Consider the following 26,837-nt stretch of genomic DNA (forward strand, 5'->3'; position numbering starts at 1 on the left):
ACTTGAAGAGATCTTAAAAATTGAGGGACAAAGGTTCAAAAAACTGATACTGAAATGGAAAAAAGACATTAATAGGTAATTTACAAAAATACATATAAAATTTGTCCTCTAATATATGAAAAAATATTCAAGCTCACTCAATGGTAAGTCATACATATCTGGGATGATGCTGTTGAACCAAACTGGGGAAAAGCTTGTATTTGAAAGCAGAATGCTCCCATCTGTCAGTTTAATGTCTCCATGGCTTATAATGGAATGTGTGAAATATAACGTGTTGTAAACTGGTAGTTTGAACTGGGAGGGGATTTTAAAAGTATGCTGAAGAGAGATGCTCTCTCTCACATACACACATTTTTTTTCTTTAGGAAAACTTACTCCTGGCAGCTGGTTTGACTAATTCCCTGATAACCTGCTTCTACACAATAATATCCACAGTTCATTAAAAGTAAAAAGCATGAAAACACATTCTGTTTGTGAGGACTGGGGAAACAGATACTTTCATATGTCATAAATATTAAAGCTGATGCCTATTGTGTTAGGTTGGGCTCTCAGGGAACAGATACCATGATGGAATATGACATGCAGGGATCAAGACCTGTGAAAAATGGAGGGAGAAAGCAAATTTGGATGGAGGAAGAAGTGTAACTATGATGCAAGACCGATAAAATCTAGCCAGTCTACAGGAAGACTTGGAACATATATAAAACCTCAGAATTGTCTTTTGGAAGCTGAAAAGGACATGTCTTTATACTCCTGCTCTGGGTGCCCCCTGGTTCTCTGCAGCTGAGTCAGATCCTAATGATATTAACAGTTAGAGTCTATGTGCTGACAGCTGGGGTCACAAGTACTTCTTGAGCAGGTAATCTGAGAGATTCTGTTTCCATCACAGTACTTATAATGAGGATAGGAATGAAATGGAAATAATGAATAGAAAAGGAAAATAATATAAGAGGTATCTAATGATGGTAATGTGCCCTGTCCTGAGGAGTACTCTTAAGTCAATCTTACACATCTGGCATTATTTATTGATACATGCCACAAGGTTAAGTCCCAAGTCAGCCTAATTTGCTCTTTGGGAATTCACATCATTTCTCTGAGCCACTGTGGTCTTAACTGATATGTAAAACAGCAAGGATAATAATTTTCTCATAAAGAATTTCTGAGGCACATGGTACTTCTGTTCCCTTTGAGGCTTGAAACTTTGTTTTAAACATCTTTATGCAATAAAATATTATATACTGTACATAAACAGTCAATGGATATACTTTTTTTTTGGTTAAATATAGTAAACATGTTAGAAGTCTGATTATTCTAGTAAAAGCTGACAATACCAAAGCTCAGTCAAAAAACGTTCAGATATCAAAGCTCAGTCAAAAAGAATTTACATAGTGAACGAGGACTGAAAGCTCTATAGAAAGTGTTATCAGCAGATTAGATGACAAGTTCTGGGAAGTCAAGAAAAGTAGAAACACTGATGATCTAAGAAAGAAGGCTCAGAAAGACAAAGGAAATGAGTATCATTAGATACCTTCTACATGCTAGGCACTGAACTGGGCATTTAAAATATTTTTCCCACTTATATGCACTTATAACTTTGTGAATTAAGAATGATTACTCCATTGACAGGAATACAATAACAGTAGGAGACTGTAACACCCCACTCACATAGACGGACAGATTTTCTAGACAGAAAATCAATAAGGCAACAGAGATCCTAAACGATACAATAGAACAGTTAGACTTAATTGATACTACATCCAAAAAAAAAAAAAAAAAAAACAGAACACACATTTTTTTCAAGCACACATGGAACATTCTCTAGGACTGACCACATACTAGGGCACAAAACAAGCCACAACAAATTTAAGAGTACAGAAATTATTTCAGGTATCTTTTATGACCACAACAGCATGAAAGTAGAAATCAACCAAAGAAAAAGAAATGAGAAAAAAAACGATTATGTGGAGACTAAACAACATGCTACTGTTGCTTAGCAATTGGTCAACAGTGAAATCAAAGAGGAAATTAAATAATACCTTGAGAAAAATGACAATGAAAACACAACCATATAAAATATATTGGATGCAGCAAAAGCAGTTCTTAGAGGGAAGTTCATGGTGATACAGGCATGGCTCATGGTGATACAGGACTTCCTCACAAAACAAGAAAAATCTCAAAGAAACAACCCAACCTACCAACTAAAAGAATCAGAAAAAGAACAACAAAACCTATAGTCAGCATAAGGAAGGAAATAATAAAGATCTTAGAGGAAATAAATTTTAAAAAATTAAAAAGCAATAGAAAAACTTAATAAAACCAATAGCTAGTTCTTGAAAGGGTAAACAAAATTAACAAACCTCTGGCTGGGTTCACCAAGGAGAGGAACCAAATAAAATAGGACATGCAAAAGAAGAAATAATAACCAATATCTCAGAAATTTAAAAAAACTACAGAATACTATTAACAAATATACGACAACAAATTGGACAACCTAGAAGGGACAAGTTTCTAGAAACATACAGCCCACCAAAACTGAATTAAGAATATATAGATAATTTCAACAGACTGATCACTAGAAGCAAATTAGACTCAGAAATAAAGACAACAACAACAACAAACTCCTTACAAACAAAAGTCCAGGGCCAGATGGCTTCACAGGTGAATTCTACCAAACATACAAAGAAGAACTTATACTGATCCTTCTCAAACTCTTCTAAAAGACTGAAGAAGAAGAACACTCTCAAAGACATTCTATGAAACCACCGTCACCCTGATACCAAAACCAGACAAAGACACTACCAAAAAGGAAAATTACAGGCCAAAAGCTTTGATGCATATAAATGCAAAAATTCCCAAAAAAATACTAGCAAACCAAATCCAACAACACATAAAAAAGATCATGTACCATGACCAAGTGGGATTCATCCCAAGTTAACAAGGATGGTTCAACATATGCAAATCAATCAATGTAATAAACCACATTAACAAAAGAAGAGTCAGAAACCACATGATCATCTCAATAGATCCAGAAAAAAAAATTGATAAAATTCAACATCCATTCATGATAAAAACTCTTACCAAAGTGGGTATAGATGGAACATATCTCAACATAATGAAAGCTACTTATGACAAACCCAAAGTCAATATAATACTCAATACTGAAAGCCTTCCTGCTAAAATCTGGAAATAAGACAAGGATGCCCACTCTCACGACTTCTATTCAACACAGTATTGGAAGTCCTAACCACAGCAATCAGACAAGAAAAAGAAATAAAAGGTATCCAAATTGGATGGTAAGAGGTAAAATTTTCATTACATGCAGATGACACGGTATTATCTATAGAATACCCTAAAGACTCCACACAAAAACTACTAGAACAAACTCAGAAAGGTAGCAGGAAACAAGATTAACATACAGAAATCAGTTGCATTTCTTTACACTAACAATGAAATAGAAAAAAGGGAATGTAAAAAAAAAATCCCTTTTAAAATTGCACCCCAAAAAATAAAATACTTAGAAATAAACCTAACCAAGGAGGTGAAAGACCTACATGAGAACTATAAAACATCAATAAAGAAAATTAAAGAGGATTCAAAGAAATGGAAAGATATCCCATGCTCTCGGATTGGAAGAATTAATATTGTTAAAAAGGTCATACTACCCAGAGCAATCTACAGATTTAATGTGATCCCTATCAAATTACCCATGACATTTTTCACAGAACTAGAAAAAAAATCCAAAAATTTATATGGAACCATAAAAGACCCGGAATTGCCAAAGCAATCCTGAGGAAAAAGAACAAAGCAGGAGGCATAACCCTCCCAGACTTCAGACAATACTACAAAGCTATAGTAATCAAAACAGTGTGGAACTGGCACAAAAAACAGACAAATGGATCAATGGAACAGAATAGAGAGCCCGGAAATAAACCCACACACCTATGGTCAGTTCATCTTTGACAAAAGAGGCAAGAATGCACAATGGAGAAAAGACAGTCTCTTTAGGCAGTAGTGCTGGGAAAGTTTGACAGCTGCACGTAAATCAATGAAGTTAGAACATATCCTCACACCATACACAAAAATAAACTCAAAATGGCTTAAAGACTTAAATAAGACATGACACCATAAAACTTAGAGGAGAACATAGGCAAAACATTCTCTGACATAAATTATACCCATGTTTTCTTAGGTCAGTCTCCCAAGAAAATAAAAATAAAAGCAAAAATAAACAAAAGGGACATAATCAAACTTACAAGCTTTTGTACAGTAAAGGAAACCACAAACCAAACAAAAAGTCAACCTACAGATTGAGATATTTTATTTGCAAATGATGAGACTTGATAAGGGCTTAATTTCCAAAATACTCAAACTGCTCATACAACCAACAACAAAAAAATAAACAACCCAATCGAAAAATGGGCAGAAGACCTAAATTGACATTTCTCCAAAGAAGACATACAGATGACAAACAGGCAGATGAAAAGATGCTCAACATCCCTAATTATTAGAGAAATGCAAATGAAAACTACAATGAGGTACCACCTCCCTCTGGTCAGAATAGCCATCATTAAAAAGTCTACAAACAACAAATGCTGGAGAGGGTGTGGAGAAAAGGGAACCCTCCTACACTGTTGGTGGGAATGTAAGTTGGTGCAGCCACTATGGAAAACAGTATGGAGGTTCCTCAAAAAACTAAGAATAGACTTGCCATCTGATGCAGCAATCCCTTTCCTGGGTATATATCTGGACAAAACTATAATTCAAAAAGATACATCCACCCTATGTTCATAGCAGCACTATTCATAATAGCCAAGACATGGAAATAACCTAAATATCCATCAACAGATGAATGGATAAAGGAGATGTGGTACATGTATACAGTGGAATACTACTCAGCCATAAAAAAAGAATGAAATCATGCTATTTGCAGCAACATGGATGATCAGAGATTATCAAACTAAGTGAAGTAAGTCAGAAAATGAAAGACAAATACCATATGATATCACTTATACATGGAATCAAAAATATGACACAGATGAACTTATCTATGAAACAGAAACAAATCCACAGACATAAAGAAGAGACGTGGTTGCCAAGGGCAAGGGGGTGGGGGACAGAGGGATTGGGAGCTTGGGGTTAGCAGATGCACACTATTATATGTAGAATGGATGAACAAGCTCCTACTGTACAGCACAGAAAACTATATTCAGTCTTCTGTGATAAACCACAATGGAAAAGAATGGAAAATAATATAAAAAAGACATATATATATATATATATATATATATATATATATATATATATAACTGAATCATTTTACTGTACAGCAGAAATTAACTCACTGTAAATCAGTGATATTTCAATTAAAAAAATTAGTACTGCAAACTTATAGAAAAGGTAACTGAGGTAGAGAGGAGCAAATTCAGTTGTCTAAGACCAAAGAGCTAGTAAGTGGTAAATTCTAATTCAACACCAGTCACTCTGAGCCCTAAGCCATTATTCTTTTCAGTTAATAATTTCACAGTTGAAAACTACTGTTAAGCCAAAATCTGTCTGTATTTTGTGTTCAGTGTACCAAACAACCGATAAATAAAACCCTTTATTCCTGGTTGTGGAGCCTAGTTATTTTCCTCAAAAACTGGCAGGGCACCTAACTGATATTCTATTGGCTGGATCACTTTCAGGTAGGCAGTGGTTATTTATTTTACCCTCCTAGGTATGTATGACTTGGGATATGAGGTAAAAGATAAGGGTTATAGGAAACAGAGCTGGGTGTCAAAGTGATTCAGAAATGACGTTAAAACAGCCCCGTGTAGAGTCAAGGAAAATGGGAATGACTACATTGGAGGGCAAAACAGAAAGTAAAGGCAGAGAGTAAAGCCAGAACATCAAACCAAATGTTCTGGATTTAAAGATGCTAGCTAAATGCTAGCGTTTAGGATGGAAACCAGACACAAAACTTAAGTAAACAACTATGAGCTACCACTACACCCTTATTGGAATGGCCAAAACACAGAACACTGACAACTACAAATTCTGACACTGATGTGGAACAACAGGAACTCTCACTCATTGCTTATGGGAATGCAAAATGGTACAGAAACTTTCAAAGTTTGGTGATTTCTTACAAAATTAAACATGTTCTGATTCAGTAATCATGCTCCTTGGTATTCACCCAAAAGAGGTGAAAACTTATGTCTATACAAAAACCCGCATACAGATGTTTAGAGCAGTCTTATTCATAATTGCCAAAACTTGAAAGCAATCAAGTTGTATTTCAGTAGGTGAATGGATAAAGAAATTGTTTTACATCCAGATAATGGAATCTTATTCAGTGCTAAAAAGAAATGAGCTCTCAAGCCCTTAAAATACATGAAGGAAACTTAAATGCATATTACTAAATGAAAGATCAACTGAAGAGGTTACCTACTTTATGATTCCAAATCTATGACATTCTGGAAAAGACAAACCTTGGAGACAGTAAAAAGATCAGTTGTTGCCAGGAATTAGGGGTGAGGGAAAGATAAATAAGCAGAGCAAAGAGCATTTTTAGGCCAGTAAAAATACTCTGTACGGTACCATAATGTTGGATACATGTCATTATACATTTATCCAAACCCATAGAATGCACAAAACCAAGAGTGAGTCATAATGTAAACTATGAGCTTTGCAGGGTAATGATGTGTCAATGTAAGGCCATATATTGAAACATATACCACTCTGGTGGGTGATACTGATAATGGGGGAGGCTATCCATTTATGGAGGCAGGGGGTGTATCAGGAAATCACAGTACCTTCCACTTAATTTTGCTGTGAACCTAGTAATGATTTTAAGAAGCCTATTTAAAAAAATAAACAAAAACAACTATTACGTGAATTTGGATAGGTGATTTTCTGTGGTGTCTGTGTAGCTACAGGGACATTTTCTGGGATACTCCAGGATTTGCCTTTAAGTGGGATGAGAGCTAGTAAGGGCTCCAAACCAACTTGTTCAATTCTCTGCTATGAAGTCCCTTATAAGTTATCTAGAGCAACATTCTTAATGTGGGAGTAAGGAAACAGGCTCAGAGAGGTTAAGTAACTTATAGCAAGTGACATAGCTATTGTATGTCAGTCTTCATCTATAAAACGTCAATGTCTTATTTGAGAAGTGTCAATGTCAGCAATGACTGCTTTTTTGATAGAAAATTAGTTGTGTATTATAAATGTATGCTAAATAAGCAAATTTCACCCTACACAGCTTGGTGAAGGAATTTCACTAAGAAAATTAAGTGATAATCAAAGGCCACTGTAATAATGTGTTATAAGTCCAAAATCAACATGTGTTATCTGTAAATTCAATATTCTTTCAATTTTTGTGTATTTGCTTGCCATAATAGAATAATATTTCTTCAATAAAAGAGATCTGAGGTCAAATGTATTTGTAAAATGAAATATTTTATATAGCATTCTTGGAGATTCACAATATACATCAGTGCAGTAAAGGAAATATTTGGTTGTTGCAAAATAATATTATGTATCTACAGTTAGCTCTCAATCACTTAGCTAATGAAAAGAAATTTTTTGTAAAACTTTGTCACTAAATAATACTTTGTTATATAAACAATTTCCCAACTCCAGAGCAGTTAAGAAGCAGAAAATCATGAGTTATTAACCATGCTCATGCTCTGGGACCAAACTTTGGAGTCAAATCCTGGCCCTGGCACTCACTAGTCATGTGACTCTGGAAAAATTTCTTAGTCCTTCTAGGCTTTAGTATCTATTAGATAGAAATAATAATTTGATATACCTCATAGACTTTTCAGAATTAAATCAGCTAATATTTATAAAAGACTTTGAATAGTGCCTGGCACAGAGCTATCACACAATGCATGTTAGCTGCTGGAGTTATCACCCACTAGCAAGCAGGGAAAACATCTAGAAAATGGAAGGGCTTCCTTTGCAACCTGGATCTTTATTCACCTCCTTTTTTAAATGTATTTCCCACAATATTATATTCTTTTTTCCTGTTCCTTTCTTTCACCTTGTCTATCGTGAGAAGCAGTGTGTGGACAAAGAAAAGTTTAGGACGTGTGATATTAGAATCAGAGATTGAGGGAAGAAGAAAACAAAGAATGAGAAGAAAGAGAAAAGTAAACATGAATGCTCAGACGAAAAAAGAAAGACATGGATTTGAATGAATAATTTCATGGAGTTACAGCCTTACAGGTTCAGAATTCCTAGTTCTGAAATATCCAACATCTACTGTACAAGATGGGCTACTTGTAGGATTCATAAAACGGTAATGAAATAGATTTAAAAAAATATTGAAGGGCTTCCCTGGTGGCGCAGTGGTTGAGAGTCCGCCTGCCGATGCAGGGGACACGGGTTCGTGCCCCGATCCCGGAAGATCCCACATGCCGCGGAGCGGCTGGGCCCGCGAGCCGTGGCCGCGGAGCCTGTGTGTCCGGAGCCTGTGCTCCGCAACGGGAGAGGCCACAGCAGTGAGAGGCCCGCGTACAGCAAAAAAAAAAAAAAAAAAAAAAAAAAAAAATATTGAAGTGATTTTCACTTGCTTATGAGTGATACTTGAATTCTCAGTTTCAGCATCCTAACATAGTCAGTACCAAGCAACATTACAGTTCCTACCTCACTTGTTTTGTTCGTTGCTATGAAATAAATTTGACTTTTATAAAATACCATTTGCTATAAAAATGATTCTTGTTTCGCATAAGTAAAACTGTATTATGGGAGGTACTTATTTATTGAGTTTCTTCTTAATTGATTTTCTATTATTTTGCAAAAACTGCATTCCAGAATGTTGAAAGATATGGTCCTTTTCTGATTATAGAAGTTCAACTATTTTTTCTAGTGAAATTCAGTACCAGTAAGGGGATGTGACAAAAATATATTCAAGCAATATTATGACATAATAACATGTGATTAACTGAAAGTATTTATTCATTTGAAGGCAAAACATATTAGGAACAACTGAAAAGTAGATCTCAGAAGATAATTAATAATGGGCTTCCTGGAAGAATTATCACCTTTGGAAAAAATCATTATTAAACAGTACTACAGAAAATTTTTCACAGTACGGAAATAAAGGTGATATACAGTCTAAAAATTAGGTTGAGAAGCAATGTTAAATAAGTCAAAGATGGTAATGAAGACAGTATTCACAGACACAGAAAATGACTTGGACACCAGATAATGGAAATAACAATTATACTTAATAGCAGACAGCAGTGTAGGTGTTAGCTGCTACTTGAACAGAGAAGAAATGCATTATTCAAAACTATTTTTCTTAATTGTAAAACATATGAGAAAAAAGAAAAGATGCAATTTATTCTAGAAATGCTGTCGTAAAAAATCTAATATTCAGATCAAAAGACAATTCAAGCATGGTTTACTGGCAAACCTATAAACAACTATATATGTTTGACATTTTCTTCCAAATGTCTGCATTTTAAAGACACTACTGTTACTGTGATGATGTTTTTAATATAAATGCAACATACATTAGTGGACATTATATATTAGAAAAAACTTACTTGGAAAGTAACTAAAATATGATGAGATAACTGTAAAATAATACAGTGGATTTCAAAGACTTAGTATGGAAAATGTAAAACATCTTATTTGTAGTATTTTTTTTTTTTAATGAGCCAAGCTTTGTTTGGGGGCTTTTGTTTGTTTTAATTTTTATTATTTATTTATTTTTGGCTGCATTGGGCCTTAGTTGCGGCACGCGGGATCTTCATTGTTGCATACGGGATCTTTCGTTGCAGCACCTGGGCTCTTCCTTGCAGCACACAGGCTTCTCTCTAGTTGTGGCATGTGGGTTTTTCTCTCTCTAGTTGTGGCACGTGGGCTCCAGAGTGCATGCGCTCTGTAGTTGTGGCACACAGGCTCTCTAGTTGAGACATGTGGGCCCAGTAGTTGTGGCACGTGGGCTTAGTTGCCCCATGGCAGGTGGGATCTTAGTTCCCCGACCAGGGATCAAACCTGCATCCCCTGCATTGGAAGGCTGATTCTTTACCACTGGACCAGGAAAGTCTCTGTGGTATTTTTTTTATTACAAGTTGAATTGAAAAACATCTTTAACATATTGAGTTAAATAAAATATATTACAAAATTTAATATTACCTGCTCCTTTTTATTTTTAACGTGTGGTTAACAAAAAAAAAGTGAAATTAAAGAGCTAGGTCTAATTATCTTCTAATTGGTCAGAGCTGATAAAGATGGTAGTTTGAAAACCATCATACAGTTTCTTGGGAGATGATTTCATGTACTCTTAAAAAGAATTAAAAGTTGATTTCTTTTCACGACATGGGATTTAGGCCTTGACCATGACAATCAAGAAACTAACAAAGGCATCCAGATGATACTTTAGAGATTCTTACATTAATTATGTTTTTACATTCTATGCCTGTATTGTTTATGTACATTATAGTAACTTTGAACTGAATCAATTAGATACCTACCACTTTCCAGCTCTCTGAGACCTTTAAACTCTCTAAGCCTATGTATTTATCAGTTAATCACACAAAAAAAAGACTGTTGGTCTTTTATGATTGCTGGTTGAAGGTTTTAAGAATTTAAGTAATAATCAATTTGTATTACATTCAGTTCATGTTAAGAATTATTATTGGATATTATTATTATTATTGTTATTAGTAGAAACTTTAGATTTTTTTCTGAGCTTATGAATACCTGGAATAGCTGGCAGACTCTATTCATGCCCTTTCTTTTTTTTTTTTTTTTTCCCTACCTATGTTATAAAGGGCACAGCAGGGAAATCACCAGCTAGAGCATGAAGGTAAAGCTATTTTGCATTCATCTTCCCTTCAGGAGGAAATATTGAAATGTCAGTTGCTGTGCTGCCTGATACACTGTGAAATCATTTACTGCCCAATGGGATTAAGAGACCTGGTGATGCATTGCCTTTTCTGAATATAACTTCCCTGAGACAGCTGCTGCAACATAGCCATCTGATTGGGTTTCATGGCTGAGACATATTTTAGAAGCCTATTTTCCTTTTTCCCTATTTCTCAACATGGTCAATTTTATATCCATAAACCAATGACTTAAAGTGTTTTGCTCGGAGCAACTAGTCAAGAGAGCAATGCATTTAGAGTCAGGAGACCTAGTTTCTATTCCAGACTCAGCCACTAACGAAATCTATGACCTTGAGTTATTTAATTTCTCCTGCCCTTAATTTCTTCATGTATACAACAAAGAGCCTGAACTGAATTTTTTAAATACCTCTTTCAAATACAGTTGCCTAAACTTTTCTTGTCATGTTTGAAATGAAAATACTTTGTTATTTTATGATTTTTCTGCTATCTCCCTGATGTTGCCTATTTTGCATCATTGGCATTTATTGATCCATTCAACAAGTATTTGAGGGCCTGCTTTTGATAGTGTTCTAAGTGTTAGGAAAACAATAGTAAACAAAAATATATCCTTGTGAACTCTGGTGAGAGAAAAAAACATTAATCCAATATTTATACCTACATCTCCACACAAACATACGATATAATTGTAACAAGTGCCATAGAGGCATAAAATTCAGAGATATGAGAGTAAAAAAAAGTTTGTAGCTTTGGGGGAAGAGAGGATATGTGTGTGTATAAACACATATTATTTATTTTCCTTTTAGAACATTATATATTCTCATTAATGTACTATTTATTCATTCATTAAAATTTTGAGTCTAATTCTTGTTATATCCGAAGTGTTACATACTTCAATTTACAGTAATAAATAAAACCTTTATGGTGCTTACAGTGTAGTTAAAAAGACATAGCAAATAATCAAGAGAGTTTTGCTTCCACTTAAGATGTGAAAAGCAAGAGAATGTGACTTCTATCCTAACAACCAAAAAAGGCATACCATTTACAAAAGCATAACTTTCCTGGAAAGTACAGAATACTTGTCTGTAGACCACCAAGTGACTTAATTTCAAGTGACAAACCTCTCCCAGGAGAAAAGGGACAAATGAACTGTTTCATTTTTCTCAAAGCACAGAAGATATAGGTGCTTCAATAAAAGGATGAGACGTTGGCTGAAATGATGAATCATTGTGACCGAGCTGGGCTATGCTATTAGTTTAGCATAACTGAGAGCCACAGACATGTGGAGAGCTCTTCCCACAGGCTTCCTCCAGATGCTTAGGAGAAAGATTAAGCAGGGCTGAAGACAAGAGTGAATTCCCTCAGTGGTACAGGCATGCATGAGATGATTTTCAGCCACAATGCCTGCCCTGGAACTTCTTCCCATAGGAAGCAAGTCTTTAGCTACTGAAGTGGAGGTGACAGTGAAAAACATCCTCTCAACCCTATGGTCTTTTTGGGAGTGGTAGAGGCAAAATCTGTCTAAGGATAGGAAATTCTCTTCACTGATGCCATAAAGCAGGCAAATATATACAACTTCTAGAGGAAGGATAAAAGTCCTTTGTGCCTAGGAAAGGTCCATGAAAAACCCCTGGACCCAGCACTGATATAAACAGAAGTTTGCTACTATTTAGGGAGGGACAGGGAATTCTCTTTTTCTCCTTCTCTTCTTTCTAAAACCTACCACAGATAGAAATCAAGTTCTAGTCATAGAGAGTACTGCCAGAAACCCTGAGAAGGTGCTATCTATTCCCACAGCCTAGACACATAGACCCTTACTAAAACTGAGGTTGCACCAGAGAAATGCAGTGTGCTGCTGCAGGACAGAGCATGGAAAGAGAAACTACCTCTGTGCACAGCTGTGCAGAGGCAACTGAAAGCAGAAAGTGGAACAGGAACACAGAGAAACCTTCCAGCCACCTCAGGGCTAATGCTAAGCACAAGGTAACAATAACGTGTTGCTGGAAGAATCTGAACAAACAGAATGTGAACAGAAGGGATGGGGCCACTTCTAACCTTGGGTGATAAAAACTGACCTGGAATAGTTTTCCATTCTCCTTCTCCTTGTACTGTCTTGAGATTAATATGTACAGTGACTCTGAAAGACACATGGTAAAGATAGCATAGGCATCTTCCCTCATGACAGAAGGGGCTTGGTGTTTTGTCATGTCTCGGAAGAGAAGAACTAACAGATTGGGGACGCCAAATGAACTTTATATGAGCTTAAAATAAAATCCTGTTATGACTGTGCCACTACACATTTTTGTCTGTTATCTAGCAACAGTGCTTTCTTCATTATAAAAATGGTACTTTGAAGTAAAACAATTTCCCAGTATAAACATAAACTATATGGCATTGGCCTAGCAATCAGATACAGTATCTGAGAAATTGATATCAGAGCTCAGAAACATGTCAACTCCTTGGACAGTGGCAGTACATCATTTAAGGCTGTTGCCCTGGATATAGTAGACTGACCACATGCCTACTAAGTTGTAGTTCTAGGAAATGTGAAAATTAAAATGACAGTATGCACTGGCCTTTATTTTATGCTTCCGGAATATATTTTATGAAAGAGATAAGTTCAAGAAATAATTATACAGTTTACAAAATGAAATGAAAGCAAACAAAGAGTCCTAACATTTGGAGACTCTCAAAAGTTAGGAAAATTCTGGCTGCTTCTGGACTTATAAGAGTCAGATTTGAGCAACAGATTATCAGGAAAACAAAATCACACAGCCTTGTGCAAAGCTAAGATTAACAGTTTTTCTAAATAGATAAGCCCATTATTTCAGATAACCTTGAGGTGTTCAAAGGTGTTCAGCATTTAAGAGGGGGGGGAAGAATTTACGATTAGAATTAGGAAATTATTTTGGATGTGGTTAGGTAGTTGCTGGTACATAAATGGACAGGAAGCAGATAGATCTGAAGCTCAATGTCTTTGAGGAATTCTCTTGTCATTAGATCAAAGCCAATTTTTAAAATGTATTACTTATTTTAATCTTAAATCAACCCTCCACCTCTAAACTTGAACAAGTAAGAAATGGACTCTAAAAACTGGGCAGCCCCTAAAGAAGGATATACCCTAGCAGCCACTTCATATATGTCTATGGATAATAATGGAAAAGGAAAGGAACAGTCCCACAGGGTGGCATTAGAAAGCCTTGGAGAATAGTGTACTGGTGAGTTATTCACAAAACAGAATTAGGATCCTGTTATGCCAGGGTTGAGAGATTTTCCACATTGGGCCCAGCAGTAATTTATTATTGCTATGATCCAGACTGCTGTGTATTTCTAAATATTTCCTTTTTTCTTTTCTTTTTTTTTGTAGTGGAAGTTTTAACTGCAATTATCCTGTTTTCACTACACCATTGTATTTTGGGTGTGTGTTGAGGAGGGTGCACGTAGATAAGTTCTCTTTATTATGCATATATTATTCTGTCATAAAGCATAACCTTCAGTTGTAAAGAAAATGACTGTAAATCACCCAGAAACCCTGAACTTCCATTTGGATAATGTATGCTAGGGTTGCATCACTTGAGAAGGTGGTGTGGGAGGGAAGGTAAAACAGATAGTCCATGACCAGAAAACCGAACTATAACAAACACTGGCTAGTTGCTATGGTTGCATTGTATTTTTAATGTACTTTTTTAAAACATATTTATTGAAGTATAATTGCTTTACAATGGTGTGTTAGTTTCTGCTGTATAACAAAGTGAATCAGCTATACATATACATATATCCCCATATCTCCTCCCTCTTGCGTCTCCCTCCCACCTTCCCTATCCCACCCCTACCCCTCTAGGTGGTCACAAAGCACCCAGCTGATCTCCCTGTGCTATGTGGCCGCTTCCCACTAGCTATCTGTTTTACATTTGGTAGTGTATATATGTCCATGCCACTCTCTCACTTCGTCCCCGCTTACCCTTCCCCCTTCCCGTTTCCTCAAGTCTTTCTCTACATCTGCGTCTTTATTCCTGTCCTGCCCCTAGGTTCTTCAGAACCATTTTTTTTCCTTTAGATTCCACATATATGTGTCAGCATACGGTATTTGTTTTTCTTTCTGACTTACTTCACTCTGTATGACAGACTCTAGGTCCACCCACCTCACTACAAATAACTCAATTTTGTTTCTTTTTTTGGCTGAGTAATATTCCATTGTATATATATGCCACAGCTTCTTTATCTATTCATCTGTCGATGGACACTTAGGTTGCTTCCATGTCCTGGCTGTTGTAAATACAGCTGCAATGAACAGCTTTTTTTGGGGGGGGGACAGGATATAAGATGTATTTCTCACTTTAGATAATATTCAAAAAGGCTTGAAAGCCAGGGATCTAGACAATTCTCAGTAAGATACAAGGATACTTGTTCTTCTGATTCCCATTTGACATAGGGAAAACTAGGCTTTCAAGGAGTGGGTGAGATGGGGCTCCTGGGTCCCCTGGGTGGGGAGCCCTTGCTCTGAGCCCCTCCGAGGGGTCTGCAGGACTGGCTGTAAAGGCGGGACCCCCAGCTTGCAGCTCTGGTGCTTGGTCCTCCTGCTCAGCAAAGCAGGGTTGGCCTGCGTCCCACATCTCAGCTGCCTGGGGACCAGAGGGTGTGGATGTCTGGAGCTTGGAGGAGGTGCTGGGTTCGAGTTCCAGCTCTATTGTCTCCTGCCTGGGAGACAGCGGCCTTCAGGGACAGAGGAAAGTGCCTTGAAGGAGATGGCCCTCCTGCCTGCCCACAGCCCCCATGGGAAGCCAGGGCGCAGGCCAAGGCCATGCTCTCCTCCACCTGGACACAGGTCTCCCGCCTATCCAGTGGAGGGCGGATGCCCAGGACTTGGCCTCAATGGCCCGTAACCCTCTGCACAGGCCCCTGTTCCAACCAGCCATCCAGACACCTGAGCCTGGGGCCGCTGCTCACCTGGCCGACCCTGGTGCTGAGCAGGTGGGGACCACAGGAGCGCGTGATGGGCGGGAAGAGGCAGGGCCACCACCTCTCAGGCCTCAGCTTTCTCCCCCGGCCATCCTGTTATTTCTTCCTTTGGCTACGACCAGACTCCAGCCCCTTCTCCGCCCCCAACACCTCTGCCTCCTGGTTCAGCCCCATCCTGGGACTCCTGAATCACAGCCTCCATGCTAGTCTCTCCATGTCTGCCAATGTCCTGGTCATTGTGGTACATGACTCTTTTTGAATTATGGTTTTCTCAGGGTATGTGCCCAGTAGTGGGATTGCTGGGTTGTATGGTAGTTAGTTTTGATTTGCATTTCTCTAATGATTAGTGATGTTGAGCATCCTTTCATGTGTTTGTTGGCAATCATGTGTTTGTTGGCATTTCTTTGGAGAAATGTCTGTTTAGGTCTTCTGCCCATTGTTGCACTGGGCTTTTTGTTTTTTTATTGATATTGAGCTGCATGAGCTGCTTATAAATTTTGGAGATTAATCCTTTGTCAGTTGCTTCATTTGCAAATATTTTCTCCCATTCTGAGGGTTGTCTTTTGGTCTTGTTTATGGTTTCCTTTGCTGTGCAAAAACTTTTAAGTTTCATTAGGTCCCATGTGTTTATTTTTGTTTTTATTTCCATTTCTCTAGAAGGTAGGTCAAAAAGGATCTTGTTGTGATTTATGTCATAGAGTGTTCTGCCTATGTTTTCCTCTAAGAGTTTTCTAGCGTCTGGCCTTATATTTAGGTCTTTAATCTATTTTGAGTTTATTTTTGTGTATGGTGTTAAGGAGTGTTCTAATTTTATTCTTTTACGTGTAGCTGTCCAGTTTTCCCTGCACCACTTATTGAAGAGACTGTCTCCTCTCCATTGTATATTCTTGCCTCCTTTATCAAAGATAAGGTGACCACATGTGCGTGGGTTTATCTCTGGGCTTTCTATACTGTTCCATTGATTTTTTAAATGTTAAGTCTACTTGCTTTTTTCCTATTAAGGGACTTTGCATTGATATTCACAAATGGAATTAATCTGTACTTTTTTGCCTTGTGCAATCTTTATTAGGATTAGGCATCAAATATACTTGTTTAAGAAATAGAATCTGGATGATTTTAGTCTTCTAGGCTACAGAAAGAAGTAAGGTAACCAGGAATCATCTATTCTTTGAGGTTTAATAAATTCTCCTGAAAAACATCTAGCCTAGTGCTTTTTAATGTGGTTCTTTGTGATAACTTTCTATAATTCTCCTGTGGATATTTGTTTTTATTATCTCTGTATCTCTACTAGTGTCCATTTAATAAATACTAATTAAATTTCTTAGAAAATATTTATTATAATCTAATTTTACATAGCATTTATAAGCTTTTATGCAAATTTATCAAAATTTATCAACATTGTTTTTCAAAATTTTCCTTATCTCAATCATTTTCTCATTTATTTCTCCCTCTCATTTCCCTCTTATTTTGTATATTTGTATTTTGTATCTCTTCTTAATTGTCAATGTTTGATTTTTTATTCTGTCAAAGAACTAATTTTTGATTTATTCAATAGTTCTACTACTTTCCTCTTTTAGCTAATTTCTACTTTCATTTGTATATATCCCACCTTTTTTTTTTGTTCTCTATGTTTACACTGGGATGTGTATGTGGTCCAATAGCTTTGTTATGAGATTCTGTTCATTTATAAAATATTTAAGACTACGGGCATCACTTGGAGATACTGTGTATTTGGTTCTAAAACACCACAATGAAGCAAATATTGCAATAAAGCAGGTCAAATGAATTTTTTGGTTTCCCAGTACAAATAAATGTATACACTATACTACAGTCTGTTAAGTGTGCAATAAATAGCATTATGTCTAAAAAACAATGTACAAACCTTTAAAAAATACTTTAGGCTAAAAAATGCTAACAATTCTCTGAGCCTTCAGTAGGTCATAATCTTTTTGCTGGTGGAGGATACTGCCTCAGTGTTGATGGCTGCTGACTGGTCAGGGTGGCAGTTGCTGAAGCCTGGGGAGGCTGTGGCAGTGTCTTAAAATAAGACAACAATGAAGTCTGCCACATCAGTTGACTCTCTTTCACAAACAATTTCCCTGTGGCATGCAATGCCATTTGAGAGTATCTTACTCACAGGACTTCTTTCAAAATCAGAGTCAATCCTCTCAAACCATGCTGCTTTATCAACTATTTTTATGTAATATTCTGAACACTCTGTTATCATTTCACCAATCTTCACAGCAACTTCACCAGGAGCAGATTCCATCTCAAGAAATCACTCTCTTTGCTCATCCAGAAGAAATTCAACTCCTCATCCATTCAAGTTTTCTCATGAGGCTGCAACAATTCAGTCACATCTTCAGGCTCCACTTCTAATTCTAGTTCTCCTGATATTCCCACCAGATACTTCCTCTGCTAAAGTCTTAAACCCTTCAAAGTCACCCATGAGGGTAGGAATAAACATCTTCCAAACCCCTGTTAATGTCGACATTTTGACCACTTCCCATGAATTGTGAATATTTTTAACGGCATCTACACTGGTAAATCCTTTACAGAAGGTTTTGAATTGACTTTGCCCAGATGCATCAGATGAATCACTATCTATGGAAGCTATAGCTTTAAAAAATGTGCCTCTTAAGTAATAAAACTTGACTCCTTGATCCATGGGCTGCAGAATAAATGTTGTGTTAGCAGGCATGAAAACAACATTAATCTCACTGTACATCTCCATCAGAGCTCTTGAGTGACCAGGTGCATTGTTAATGAGCAGTAATATTTTGAAAGAAATCTTTTCCTGAGAAGTAGATCTCAACAGTAGGCTTAAAATACTCAACAAGCCATGTTGTAAGCAGATATGCTATCATCTAGGGCTTTGTTCTTCCATTTACAGTGCACAGACAGAGTAGATTGAGCATAATTCTTAAGGCCCTCAGGGTTTTCCAAGTGGTAAATGAACACTGGATTCAACTTAATATCATCAGTTGCCTTAGCCCCTAACAAGAGATTCAGCCTGTCCTTTGAAGCTTTGAAGTCAGGCATTGACTTCTCCTCTCTAACTATGAAAGTCCTAGATGGCACCTTCTTTTAATATAAGGCTGTTTTGCCTACATTGAAAATCTACTGTTTAGTGGGGCCATCTCCATTAATTATCTCAGCTAGATCTTCTGGATAACTTGCTGCAGCTTCTACATCAGCACTTGCTGTTTCACCTTGCACTTTTATGTTATGGATATGATTTCTTTCCTTAAACCTCATGAACCAGCCTCTGCTAGCTTCAAACTTTCCTTCTGCAGCTTCCTTACCTCTCTCAGCCTTCACAGAATTGAAGAGAGTTAGGGCCTTACTCTGGATTAGGCTTTGACTTAAGGGAATATTGTACTTTGTTTGATCTTCTATCCAGACCACTAAACCTTCTCCGTATCAGCAAGAGAGCTGTTTCCCTTTCTAATCTGTACGTCCATTGGTGTATCACTAAATTTCCTTTAAGAACTTTTCCTTTGCATTCACAACTTGACTTTTTGGCACAAGAGGCCTCACTTTCAGCCTCTCTTGGCTTTAGACATACCTTCCTCACTAAGTTTAATCATTTCTAGCTTTTGATTAAAGTGAGAGACATGTGACTCTTTCTTTTCACTTGAACACTTAGAGGCCTTTGTAGGGTTATTAATTAGCCTAAGTCAATATTGTTGTATTTTAGGGAATAGAGAGGCCTTAGGAAAAGGAGAGATACAGGGCACTGGCCAGCTGGTGAAGCAGTCACACATTTACTAAGTTCCCTGTTTTATATGGGTGCAGTTTGTGGCACCCCAAAATAATTACAATAGTAACATCAAAGATCAACAAATATAATACTATGAAAAGTTTGAAATACTGTGAGAATTACTAAAATGTGACATAGAGACAGGAAATGAGCAAATGCTGCTGGGAAAACAGCACCGACAGACTTGTTTGAGGCACAGTTACCACAAACCTTCAATTTGTAAAAAATGAAATATCTGTGAAGTGTAATAGAACGAAGCACAATAAAACAATGTATGTCTGTACATACTAGGATTTTCCTGTGCTTCTAATACTTGGATTATTAGCAAATTTTTTATATGATTTCTTTGACTACTTACTATTAGAAAGAATATGCTATTTTTCTTGTCTCTTTCAGTTCACCCAAATTTTCCACTGTATTTTTATCAAATATATAATATTTACATGTTATTCTGAAATGTTGTCCCTACTTTTATAAGTATTCAGTTAATACATTCAATGCTGAAATTCAGCTGCACTGCCAGAATTTAATAGGATGAATCTTGTCCTTACTCAATTCTTTAGAAAAGATTTTTAGAAATAGTATTCCATGAGTCTTGTGTATTTACTTACTTGTTTACTACAGCTCAACTATATATGTATTAGATTCTTTTAATTTTTTAAATTTTAGTAAAATATACAAAACATAAAATTTGCTATTTTAGCTATTTTTAGGTATACATTTCAGTGGCCTTAAATATATTCACATTGTTTTTAAAAAGTCACTACACTCCAACTCCAGACTTTTTTCATCTTCCTAAACGAAATTCCATACCCATTAAACAATAACTCCCCAGCCCTGGAATCTACCATTCTAATTTCTGTCTCTATGAATCTGAGTTCTCTAGGTAACTCATGCAAGTGTAATCATACAGAATTTGTTCTTTCATGACTGGCTTATTTTTCATATCTAAAAAGACCATATGTGTCTAGCATAAAACAGAATTTCCTTCATTTTTGATGGTAGATAATATTCTACAGTGTGTATATGCTTCATCTTAGTTATTAATTTGTCAATCTGCACTTGGATTGCTTCCTTATTTAGGCTATTGTGAATAATGCTGCTGTGAACATGCATATACAAATATATTAGAGTCCCTATTTTTAGTTACCTTTGTTATATACCCAGAAGGGGAATTGCTGTATTATGCAGTAATTCTATGTTTTTTTGAAGAACCACCATACTGACTTCCAGAGCAGTTACTCCATTTTACATTCCCACCAGCAATGTAGAAGGGTTCCAATTCCTCCATGGCACCACTAATGCTTGTTATTTTCTGTTTGTTTCTTTGTTTTCATAATAGCCATCTTAACGGTTGTGAGATGGTGTGTCATTCTGGTTTCAGTTTGCATTTCCCTAATAATTAGACATGTTGAGCATCTTTCATGTGCTTATTAATCATTTATATAACTTAACTTTGAGGAATGTCTACTGAAGACCTTTGCCAATTTTGTAAATGGGTTCTTTGGGATTTTGTTTTGATCTTGTATAGTTTTAGGAGTCCCTTTTATATTCTGGATATTAATTCCTTTTCAGATACGTGGTTTGCAAACATTTTCTCCCAATTCATGGGTTATTCACTCTGTTGATAGCACCCTCTGATGCACAAAAGTTTTTAATTTTGATGAAGTCAAATTTATCTTTTTTTTTAAATTATTGTTGTCTATGTTTCTGGTGTCATATCCAAGAAATTACCGCCAAACCCAACGTCATGAAGCTTCCCCCTTATGTTTTCTCCTAATAGTTATATAGTTTAGCTTTTACATTTAGGTTTTGATCCATTTTGAGTTATTTTTTGTATATGGTTTAAGGTAAAAATCCACCTTCATTCTTTTGCAGGTGGGTATCCAGTTTTCTCAACACAATTTGTTTAAAAGAGTGTCCTTTCCCTGTTGAATAGTATGGGCACCCTTGCCAAAAATCATTTATTTGGTCATATATGCAAAGGTTTATTACTGGGTTCTTCATTCTACTTCACTGGTCCATATGTCTGTATTTATGCCATATTACACTGTTTTAATTATTGTAGTTTAGTATGAAATTTTGAAATCAGGAAGCATGAGACTTCCTAATTTGTTTTTATTTTTCAAGATTATTATGCTATTTGGAGTCTACTGAGATTCCATGTAAATTTTAAGATGAAGTTTTCTACATCTGCAAAAACATCACTAGGATTTTGATAAGGATTTCATTAAATCTCTAAATCGCTTTGGGTAGTACTGACATAATATTAAGTCTTCCAAGCCATGAACCTGTGATATCTTTCCATTTATTCATTTCTTCTTTAATTTCTTTCACCAAAATTTTGTTTGTTACAGTATACAAAGGCTTTCACCTCCTTGGTTAATTTTATTCTGAAATATTTTATTTTTTTATGCTCTTATAAATAAAATTGCTTTTCTATTTTCCATTTGTGATTGCCCTTTGACAGTGTATAAAATTGCAAATGATTCTTGCAACTTTGCTGAATTAATTTATTAGACCTAGCAGGGTTTTTTTTTGTGTATATGGAATCTTTAGGGTTTTTTAAATATAAAATGTCTGTGAACAGAGATAATTTTACTTCTTTGTTTCCAATTTGGACATATATATATATATATATATATATATATATATATATATATATATATATATAATTTTTTTTTAACTTCACTGCTCTGGTTAGGACTTCCAGTTATATGTTTACTACAAGTGGTCATAGCAGGCATCCTTGTCTTTCTCCTGATCTTTGAGGAAAAGCTCCCAATCTTTCACCATAAAGTATGATATTAATTTGGGTTTTTCACACATGACTTTTATTATGTTGAGGTAGTTTTCTTCTTTTCCTAGTTTGCTGAACATTTTTATCCCAAAAAGGTGCTGAATCTTGGCAAATGCTTTTTCCACATAAGTCGAGCTGATTTTAGGGGTTTTTTTTCTTTGTTCTGTTAATGTGGTATATTACATGACTGATTTTCATATGTTGAACCATTCTTGCATTCCAGGAATAAATACTACTTGGTCATGTTAAATTCTTTTTGCTGGTATTTTGTCGAGAATTTGTATTTCAACATTCATCAGAGGTATTGGCCTATAATTTTCCTTTCTTGTAATATCTTTGTCTGGCTTTGGTATCAGAGTAATGCTGGCCTCATAAAATGGCTTTCGAAGTGTTACATCTTCTTCAATTTTTTGGAAGACTTTGAAAAAGGACTGGTACTAAGTCTTAAAGTGTATGGTAGCATTCACCAGTGAAGGCAACAAGTACTGGGCGTTTCTTTGTTAGGAAAATTTTGATGACTGATTTAATCTTCTTATTTGTTACAGGTCTATTCAAGTTTTCAATTTCTATATGGTTTAGTCTTAGTAGGTCATTTCTTGGTATTTGTCTTTTTCATCTAGGTTATACCATCTGTTGGCATACAACTGTTCATAGCACTCTCTTATAGTCCTTTTTATTTCTACAAAATCAGTAGTAGTTTCCCCTCTTTCATTTCGGAATTTTGTTATTTGCGTCTTCTTATAGTTTGTCAATTTTGTTGATCTTTTTGTAGAATCAAATATTGGTTTCATTGATTTTCTTTGCTGTTTTTCTGTCCTCTTTTTTATTGATCTCTGTTTTATATTTTATTATTTCTTTCCCTTGGCTAAGTTTTAGTTTGTTCTTTTCACAGTTATTTTTGATATAAATTTATGTTGTTGATCTGATTTTTTTTAATGGAAGCATTTATAGCCATAAGTATCCCTCTTTGTTTTCACTGCATCCCATAAGGTTTTGTATGTTTTATTTTCCTTTTCATTTATCTCAGGATATTTTCTTAATTTATCTTGTTATTTCTTCTTTGATCCATTGATTGTTTAAATCTATGTATTTTTAATTTCCACATATTTGTGCATTTTCCAGTTTTCCACACATTTCAGTTTATTTCTAGTTGCACTCCACTGATATCAGAAAAGATAGTTTGATTTCAATCTTTTATAAGTTATTAATATTTATTTAGTGACACAACATTTGGTCTATCCTGGACACTGTATTGTTCTGTTGTTGCATGGGGTGTTCTATAAATGTCTGTTATGTCCAATTATTCCATAATGTTGTTCAAGTCTTCTATTTCCTTACTGATCTTTTGTCCAGTTGTTCTATCTACTATTAAAACTAGGGTACTGAAGTCTACTTCTATTACTGTAGAACTATACACTTCTCCCTTCAATTCTCATAATGTTTTCTTCACAAATTTAGGACTTCTGAGATTTGCTGCATATATATTTTTAATTTTTATATCTCCTTGATGGACTGACCCTTTTATATAACTGATCCTTTTATATACAAGGTCCCTTTATCTCTCTTAAAACAATTTTTTATTTAAATTTTATTTTTTTCTGAAAATAATATAGTCACCCTAATCTCATTTGGTTACTATTTGCATGAAATATCTTTCTCCATCCTTTCACCTTCCACATGTGCATGGCTTAGAAATAAAGTGAGTATCTTCATTTCACAGAGGGGGATCAAGATGTAAGAGGACAAGGAGCTCACCTTCTTCCACAAATACACAAAATCCATCTACATGTGGAACAAATCTCATAGAAAATGAATTGGAAACTGGCAGAATAATTCCTATAAACCCAAAGCTGTAGGAAAGATCTCCATGTAGCTGGGTAAGATGGGTAAGAAGAGGCATTTGATAGGCACCTGAACCCCTGGGAGAAATCTGAAAGGCAGAGAAGGTCCACATGAGTGGACCTTCACCTGGCAAGCAAGCAGGTTGAGCAACATTCTGGCATCCTGGTCCTAGGGTCCTGCATGGAACAGACCAGTCCACTTACCTTCAGGGATAACTGCTAGGACAGATAGAAGGGCTGGAGAAGCCTAGACGCTACTTGTGAGGAGTGTGCACATGCTGACTTTACAACAATCAGGGCAGAGAGAGCCTTGCAATGGTGACTGCCTCCTCACTACACTTCTCAACCCAAATGGAGCTAACACCACGGCCCTGCTCACTACACAACATAGCCTGGTGCAAAATCTGGGCCAACCAAGCACTGAGAAAAAACTCAGTCTAGCTGTGCAGGGACAGACTGTGGGGACCTGGAGTGTGATCCTAGTGTAGTCGTGGCGGACACTGTCAGTGTGCATGTGGGGGGGCGCCACAGGAGTGCAAGGCTGTGAAGTGCTGAATATTGTGCAGACAGACCCTAGGAGAGGACTCTGGGAGAAGACTCGATCTAGCTCATAGAGACAGCCCAGGAGGCCCGGGAGGTGATCTAGGCAGGGCAACAGCAGCCATTGTCAGTACACTCAGGAGTACACAGAGACTCCTCTCCCAGTGAGTGTACATCAGATCCGGCACTACACATTCCACATTAGCACTAGATCTGGGGCAGACAGGTCCTGGGGGAAGACTGCCAGAGAAGCAGCCCAAATTTCTGGTGGCAGTGCAGCTACCTCAATTTCTGTAGCCACAATACTCCTACCCCCAGGCCCAGCCTCTTCCACAATACAGCCTTGCACTAGATCTGGGACTAACAAAACAGAGAAAGAGATGTGAACTTGGGATTCTTCTGGGTGGAACCACAGATGCCTACAAAGGCAGCACATAGGTCCTCTGTGACTGCACAGGCCTCACTTGCTTCTGCAATCACCTCCTTGGGGCCAGGGTATGCACTCAAGGGCAAGGGAGCCTGATTGAACCTGACCCTCAGGGGTTCTATTCCAACAACTGGGGAGCAGACTGCACCCTTGACAGGGCAGCAGCAGTCATGGAGCAGAGAGGAAGCCTCACCTCACACCTGGCACAAGATTCAGATATTCCAACAACAACAACCACACGTCCTATCAAGGAGATAACAGCCAGAACACCCTGAGGAAAGACCCGGCTTGTATCCTACAAAAACCAGCCCTCACGCCAAAACCACTGGACACACACAGTCTACACAGGGATGCACCCACATAAAAAATCCCTTTAAGACCACAATAGATAACTGCTCTTCCTAAATATATAATAACAGAAAAGGGTAAGTAAAATGAAAAAGCAGAGGAAGTATTCCCAATTAAAAGAACAAAAGAAATCCCCTGAAAGAACAAATAATGAAACAGAGCTCACCAGTCTACTAGACCCTGAGTTAGGAAAGGTGGTAGTAAACATGTTAATTGAATTAAGAAAACTCATCAATAAAACCACAAATCACTGTAACAAGGACTTTGAAACTATAAAGATGAACCAATCAAAAATAGACAATTCAATTGCCAAGATAAAAACCAATCTAGAAGCAATGAATAGCTGACTAAATGACACAGAAGAATAAATAAGTGATCTGGAAGATAGAATAGTGGAAATCACTCAATCATAACAGCAGACAGAGAGATAAATTTAAAAAAATAATAAAGTAACATATGAAATCTATGCAATAATACAAAACATGCCAACCTATGCATAATAGGGGTTCCAGAAGGAGAAGAGAAAGAGAAGGGGATCAAAAATGTATTTGAAGAAATTATGGCTGAAAACTTCCCAAACCTAAAGAAGGAAACAGATATCCAGGTACAGAAAGCACAAATCAAACAAGATGAACCCAATACATACCACCAAGGTATATCATAATCAAAATGGTAAAAGTTAAAAAAGAGAATTTTAATGGCAGCAAAAGAAACAGTCAGCTACAAGTAAACCCCCATAAGGCTATCAGCATTTATCTGCAGAAACTTTGAAGGCCAGAAGGGAGTGGTATGATGTATTCAAAGTCCTGGCAGGGAAAAACTTGCAACCTAGGATACTCTACCCATCAAGATTATCATTTAGAATAGGAAAGATAAAGCATTTCTCAGGGAAGCAAAAACTAAAAGAATTCAGCAATACTAAACCAGCACGCAAAACAAGATTGAAGAGTCTTCTCTAGGTAGAAAAGACATAAAAATCTATGAGAAAGGGAAAATCGTAATAGGAAAGGCAAATATGTAAAAGAATTGAAGATCACATAAATAAGACCGTATAAAGATTTCTGAAAAATCAAAAAATTATAAAAATGATTATAACCACAATAAACAGTAAGGGGGTAACCATGAAGATGTAAAACAGGACATCAAGATCACAAAATGCAGAGGAGGGGAGTATAAAAATGTATTTGTTTTAGAATGTGTTGAACTTGAATGAATACCAATTTAAAGCAAGTAGATATAGTTACAGGTTAACATACTTGAAAACCAGGGTAATGACAATTCAAAAACCTAAAACAGATCCACAAAAACCAAAAAGAAACTC

This window comes from Mesoplodon mirus (assembly GCF_964341445.2).
Source record: "Mesoplodon mirus genome assembly, chromosome: 2".
Classification (NCBI taxonomy): domain Eukaryota; kingdom Metazoa; phylum Chordata; class Mammalia; order Artiodactyla; family Ziphiidae; genus Mesoplodon; species Mesoplodon mirus.